The 7,840-nt window shown below is 32.0% G+C and overlaps 1 pseudogene; it reads left to right on the top strand.

Annotated features, from left to right (window-relative positions):
• Positions 1-746: 746 nt before the first annotated feature.
• On the top strand, positions 747-1,683 carry LOC143654939 (olfactory receptor 4F15-like; annotated as a pseudogene).
• The last annotated feature ends 6,157 nt before the right edge of the window (positions 1,684-7,840 follow it).

Here is a 7,840-nt window from a genome sequence, read left to right as displayed (position 1 = left end):
GAAAACATGGGAAAGAATGGTTGGGGGTGGTAAGGGGAATAGAGGAAAGCTTCATGGTGGCAGTACCAGTGGGAAACCAATGGCATTCAATGCAAGTGTGAAATAAGAATCACTAATGTCTGGTTGCTAAAACGTAAAATAGTTTGGAAAACCATGTTGAAAAAATTACATTAACGTGCTAGATTGAACTCTAAAGTTAAGACATTTAGCTATTTTCTGAGCTGTTGAAATAGCAACTTCATATTGTTCAACCAAATGAATAACTATAAACCTAGAAATTAAAAATGTGTTGCTTATCTTTTGCTTTTATAATCTAGGTTTAGTTTTTTTAATGTGTTTTCTATACATTATCTTTTGTTAACTTTTTAAAATTACAGTTACATTATGAATATCTTTGCTATCATTCACACAGACCTTCATTATTCTTCACCACACTAATCATAATAATAATCATCTAGATGTATGATTAGGTATTTAATGTTGAGCTTTACTGCTAGGTGGAAAACTACATAAAGGCAGGGTCTGTGTTTTATCCCAGAATATGGCAGAGTACCACGATGCTGTTAAATGAATATTTGCTAATTGAATAAATGAACACATTCATTTCTGAAAAGAATTCTGACTAATGATGAAGATTTTTCTTTAATATCAGAATTTTAAACCAAGTGACATATGCATCTTTCAGTAGCCTTGGTGCATTCCTTTATAATTATTTTTCTTTGTGCTCTTCTGGTACTACAAAGTCAATGAAGAAACAAAATTACTCTGAGGTGTCTGGATTTGGTTCTTGGGTCTTGCTACTTATAGACCAATGCAACATTTACTCTTTGCCTTGTCTACCATTTTATATGTAATGATTGTTCTGGGAAACCTTATGGTTGTGTTTACAGTGACATTTGATCCTCATTTACATACTCCCATGTACTTCCTCTTAGCCAATCACTCATTTATTGACTGTGTCTTTCTACTGTAGCAGTCTCTAAGATGATTTCTGATTTGTATTCTGAACATAGAACCATATCATTCCAGGGGTGTGTCCTGCAGATATTTGTCCTTCATGTCCTGGGTGGATCTGAGATGGTACTGCTCATAACCATGGCCTTGGACCATTATGTGTCCATCTGTAAGCCCCTCCACTACCTGACCATCATGATCCCACAGATGTGCATTTTTCTTCTATCTGGTGCTTGGCTTATTGGCCTCATTCACTCCATGGCACAATTAGCTTTTGTTGTTCGTTTGCCTTTTTGTGGTCCCAATGAGATAGACAGCTTTTACTGTGATCTTCCTTGGTTTATCAAACTTGCCTGCAGAGACAACTATGCACTGGAGTTCATGGTCACTGCCAATAGTGGGTTAATTTCCATGGGCACCTTCTTCCTATTGATTATCTCCTATGTCTTTATCCTGCTTAGTGTATGGAAATGCTCTTCAGGAATTTTGTCTAAGGCCTTCTCTACTCTGTCAGCTCACATCACTGTAGTGGTTTTGTTCTTTGGACCCTGCATCTTTATCTATATGTGGCCATTTCCTACAGTGCCAGCAGATAAGTTTCTTGCTATTTTGGACTTTATGATCACACCCATCCTGAATCCTGCCATTTATACATTAAGGAACAAGGACATGAAGATAGTAATGAGGAGATTGAAGAGTCAGCTTCTTAGTTTGAGGAAGATCTCTTAAATACCAAAAAGGAACCCAAATTACATTGTGCATAGTCCAGCAACTTCAAGTAAGACTCATTCTTAAGTAATAATTATATTCAAATGAAAGTTTACCCAACAGATATTTAGGGTGTTTAATGTAAAGTTCATCTTATTGGAATACTGTGGTAATTGTTCTAATTTAGGAAGCCAAATATCTTGGATAACTTTACCCAAAGTGAGTAATGTTTTATTGCTGTCTTCTAGGCTAGTTTAATTTAATGTAGGACATTAAATGCAGGGTGTACATTATTTTAGTGCTATATATTTTTAATAATCCACAGATAATCTCTAAAATTATTAAGATCCCCAGACAAAATTCTTCTGGTCACAGAACACTATTGAAGTTGACATTTTCCTCATAAATGGTTTGGAAAACATTCCATATAAAAAGATAAATTTACTCTTCAGTGTTTTTCCTTTGAAACAATGCTGTGCATGCTCTATTTCAACATACTTTTTGTTAATTACCTTATTAATTATATTGAGATATTCTCCAAATAATATTGTAAAAGATCCACTTTTATTGGCTTAAATATGTTTCATCTAATTTCACCTTTTTTCAATATTCAGAATAGATTATTTATTATGATGCTATACTGGATTATCATATTAACACTCTATTGAAAAGGTTTTTTGCAGCTGCATTGCAGTCCTAGGAAATATTCAGAGAAATTGATAAGATGCATATATACAGACTTGACTCTTTTGTAAATAAGGCCTTAGATATTAGAAAGTTTGAATTCAAATTAATTAACATGGAAGTAAATCAAATTTACAGAGCAGTATAAAATATACAATTCTTCTTTGATTTAAATATATATACCAATAATTAGAATGCATTTTGTCTGAAACAAAAATACTCATAGGAGAGCCTAAAATTTGAAGGAAGGAACAATGGAGCAGTGGCAGGGGATTTAACTGAAGATTTATAAGAAGGTATATTAAGAACAGATTGACTAATGGTTAGAGGAGATACAAGAGGAAGAGCTGCAGAGACAGTGTATTTTCTGGATTTAATCTATGCCTACTTCTCTTACTTTTGTTACTTTGTTTTACTTCTAATGACTCAAGCTCTTTATCCTGTTAACTTTTGAAATTGTGACTCAATGTTTATGAATAAATCAATTCAAGAATATTTTTTGAGCTTGAGTTCAGATGTTTATCTGATAATTTCATGGTATTTTTACTATCCAGCAGCTAGACTGCCCAAATATTTGCCAACTAGTTTTCTCTACTGTGTTGCATACTCTCTTCTGTTTTCATGACGTGGGTTCCAAATTTTTATTATATGATACATGAGATAATAATGTATCTACATAAATTATGGAAATTTTTTGTATATCTTTGCTTTGTATCCAGAAAATTGGGTGAACTTCATTGAGACAACCTTAAGATAATTTTCTGGCCTGAAAATCTGTCATCCAAAATCTTTCTTACTTATACATCAGTGATATTTTTTATCATTAATTCAAAGCTTCATACTGTATAATGCTTTTTAGTGAATGTAACACCTTACCGATTTAATTGATTAATAATATTTCACTTTTACAAAGACTTTGCAGAAGAAACAAAAGGAATTCTCCCAAATTCTTTAACTTGAATATAAAGCTTACAAGATGCAGTTGGTTCAGTACTTTCGAGCATAAATTCAAAACCACAATAAAATGATTTCATCCCGAATCACAAAGTATTTGATATGCTGGGAGGGCAAGAGTTGATGTTATTCTCATTTCAGATAAAAACTACAATAAATACAATATCAAATACAAATGCAAAGCAATATTCACTAATTCCATCATAATAAATGCATTTAAATCCTCTTGGGAATCAGATACATAATAATTAAATCAATACATAGATATTAGTTTATCTAACAAATACTGATGGAGTACTATCTGAAAAGTTTCATCACAACTCCCAGGTAAATACCAAGATGAAGAAGACATGGATTCTACCATCCAGAAATTTAAAGACAAATGGGGAAAGAAAGAAGTGTCACTAATATAAGGCGGAAAGTAGTGAAGTATGCAGAAGAAGTGGAATTTAGATGAAGAAATGATTGGATTACTTGAAGTCATTGAGAAAAATCATTGTACAATTGTAAATGGGTATGAAGTTGATCACAGGGACATAAAGAGAAAGACATTCTGAGCACAAACAGAGCTCTGTGTGAGAAAAATATTTTTGGCATATACAGCAAATCTAATAGGTTGGTGTGATGGGAGAAAAAGGTTTACAAAAAGAATAACAAAAACAGAGAGAGAAAGAGAGACATAGGAGGAAAGACAGGAGACAGAGAAGAGAGAGAGAGAGTGCCCAGAGAGCCCATTATTGATAATCCCTGAACGTAACTCAAGGTGAGTTGGACTTTATTGTGTAGGTTTTGGAAAATATCTTAAAAGTTTATTAGCAGGAGATGGGAACAACAGTACCATGTCTCAGGAAGCTTTTCCTAGCAAGAAGTAAGATGTGATTAAGGGAGGAAATTGCAGGAGGCAGCAGAAGCCGGAGATGAAGTGACTCAAGCAGTTAAAATGTGATCTATATCACAGTGAGGATCAAATAAAAAATTGATGGAAATTCAGTTCATGAATTTGGTTGATGGAGGCAAAGAAAAGAGCAAACTGAAGATGATTATTTGGTGAATGAATAGAGACCCCACTGTCAGAAATAGAAAACTCAGAGATATGAGGTCAGGGAGAAGAATTGCCCATAAAAACAAATAACTGTTGAGCAACTCCAGGCCTGGTTCTAAGCATGTGATCCCCCATGATAGATGGTGACACCAGTGATATTTTATATTTTCCATCTCAGAATTATTTTTTTTTGCTTGATATGTATCTTTAGTATGAATTTTATCTACTTTGAATTATCATCAGCAAACATAGAATGATATTTCTACTTGAGAAATATGCCATATGTCTGAAACTGTGGAAAGAGGAGAGAAGAAGTTTAAAATTTTAAGCTCAAAAATTCTGAAAGATTAAACTAACTTCCCTGGTATTCCAGGTTGAGAAAAAGATATTCAGAGTTATAATCAGAATCTGGAGAGAATATAATTAGAGAGAAGGCACCAACCAGTGGATTGAGTATCATAAAAACTATAATACAGGGCAGTGTGATGGTGGCTCAGTGGCAGAATTCTCGATTGCCATGCCAGAGACTCGGGTTTGTTTTTCAGTGTTAATGTTAACATGGTGCCCAGGTAAAAAAAAACAACAAAGAAACCAAAACTGTAATACAGACTCAAATCAGCTCAGTATATGATTGGATTGAATTAATTGTTCCTTAACTTAAATACTTAATAGTAAGAGGAAATTGTTTTGGGAGAACTAAAACAGGTTAGATTTTCTTTATACAATGTATAACATGCATAAAATCATAATGAAATTTTGTAGGAAGGAGGGATATGTTAACAACAATTAAGAGGAAAATAAATACCAGCAGAAACATCTCAGATAACCCATTTTTGAAATTAACAAGAGTTTAAAATAACTACTGTGTATTTGAAAAGACATTAAGAGAAAAGTTGGAGAAATGGAAGACATGTTGAATAGTTTTAACATGAGAAATAGAAAGTCTAAGAAAAAGTCAAGTAATATTCTGTAACCAAAAAATACGAAATGATGAATTTAAGATAGACTTAAAAGAAGATTGGACAAAGCTTAAAAACGGTTAGTAGGCTGAAAAGACAGATCCAAAAAAGTTGTCAAAATTTAAGCTCAAACATACAAAATAATAATAGTGACAATTATAATCATATTAATATTAATAATAGAAATATGAGAATGTGAGAGGCAGGCGGGATAACATGAAAACTTGCAACATATGTGTAAATGAACCCAAAGAAAGAGAATTGGAGTGTTATCTGAAGACTACTCTTTGAGGATTTCCCGAAATTGTTGAAAAGCATCAAGCCAGAAATTCACAAAATACAGTTAACAGCAAGGGGATCAACGTGGAGAAAGCCACATCCATATTGTAGATGCATCATAGTTATTTTGTTGAACAACAAAGAAAATGTCACTAATGCAACCAGAAAAAAGAAAATAATCCTCCATGAACACCATGGCTAATGACTGGCTATTCAAAAGAAAATGTGAAAGCCAGGAAACAGTCAAATAATAGTTAAATTTCTGAGAAAAATCTGCCACCTTAAAATTCTCTATCCAGTGAAAATTTCATTCAAATGTGAAGAAATAAATCAAGTTTTTTAAAAAAATAAACAATAGAGGAGAGTATTTTTAACATGAGAAATTGAGGGAAACATATTCAGTTTGAAAATAAATGATTCCAGACGGCAATAAAGAATGAAGATCCACAGAAAAGTTAAATACAAATGAGTATTGACTGTTAAAAACAACATACATAATAGCAACAAAAGGACAATATCTTGTGGTGTTTTATCATTTGTAGTAATGATTTCATAAAATCAATAATGTTTTTATTTTGTTCATTTTTTGTAAGAGTGTGTAATAGTGAGGGATATCATGAAAATTGCACCCATTTGATGGCTTGGTCTTGCTTTGTGCTAAGGAGTTCCTGCATTTTTATTTGCCATTTCCATTTCACCAAAATCAAAAAAAAAAAAAATATATATATATATATAGAGACAGATATATAGATTTTATCTGTCTATATAATCTGTTAAGTATAAATTGTCTTCATATACTTACATCAAAACAAAATATTGCAACTGACTTAATGCTGGGAAAGACAAGAGGACTCAAATTGTTTCTATGAAGCAACATGCTAAAGTAAGTTGAAAAAAATATAAAATAAACCATTCTTTTCACTGTATTCTTAATTTTGCTTTTGAAATATATTTTTATAAAGCATATGATTTATTTAAACTTTAATGGATTTGTTGTTATTTTTAAATGTACATAAATTATTTTTCAGGTTTTCTAAAATGGTAATTGTTAATAGACAGTACCAAGCTAAATTTGTAATAGTATAAATGGTCCAGTGACCACAAAGGATTGAAAATCACAGTCCTAGATTACGTCTCGATTATTAATTCCACATTTTTAGATAAACAATCTTTTTTTTAAATTTTTTATTAATTAAAAAAATTAACAAACAAAACATTAAGATATCATTCCATTCTACATATACAATCAGTAATTCTTAATATCATCACATAGTTGCATATTCATCATTTCTTAGGACATTTGCATTGATTTAGAAAAAGAAATAAAAAGACAACAGAAAAAGAAATAAAATAATAGAGAAAAAAAGATTATACATACCATACCCCTTACGCCTCACTTTCATTTACAACTAGCATTTCAAACTGAATTTATTTTAACGTTTGTTTCCCCTATTATCATTATTTTTTTTAATAACGGAAAGAAAGAAAAAAAAAGAAATTAACACAACATTTAGAAATCATACCATTCTATATACGCACTCAGTAATTCTTAACATCATCACATAGATGCATGATCATCATTTCTTAGTACATTTGCATCGGTTTAGAGGAACTAGCAACACAACAGGAAAAGATATAAAATGTTAATATAGAGAAAAGAAATAAAAGTAGTAATAATAGTAAAAAACAAACAAACAAAAAAAACCCTATAACTCAGATGCAGCTTCATTCAGTGTTTTAACATGATTACTTTACAATAAGGTATTATTGTGCTGTCCATTTTTGAGTTTTTGTATCTAGTCCTGTTGCACAGTCTGTATCCCTTCAGCTCCAATTACCCATTATCTTACCCTGTTTCTAACTCCTGCTGGACTCTGTTACCAATGACATATTTCAAGTTTATTCTCGAATGTCCGTTCACATCAGTGGGACCATACCGTATTTGTCCTTTAGTTTTTGGCTGGACTCACTCAGCATAATATTCTCTAGGTCCATCCATGTTATTACATGCTTCATAAGTTTATCTTGTCTTAAAGCTGCATAATATTCCATCATATGTATATACCACAGTTTATTTAGCCATTCTTCTGTTGATGGACATTTTGGCTGTTTCCATCTCTTTGCAAATGTAAATAACGCTGCTATAAACATTGGTGTGCAAATGTCCGTTTGTGTCTTTGCCCTTAAGTCCTTTGAGTAGATACCTAGCAATGGTATTGCTGGGTAGTATGGCAATTCTATATTCAGCTTTTTGAGGAAC

This window comes from Tamandua tetradactyla, chromosome 14, assembly GCF_023851605.1.
Source record: "Tamandua tetradactyla isolate mTamTet1 chromosome 14, mTamTet1.pri, whole genome shotgun sequence".
In the NCBI taxonomy this organism is placed as follows: domain Eukaryota; kingdom Metazoa; phylum Chordata; class Mammalia; order Pilosa; family Myrmecophagidae; genus Tamandua; species Tamandua tetradactyla.
This window is presented reverse-complemented; position numbering and strand designations above follow the sequence as displayed.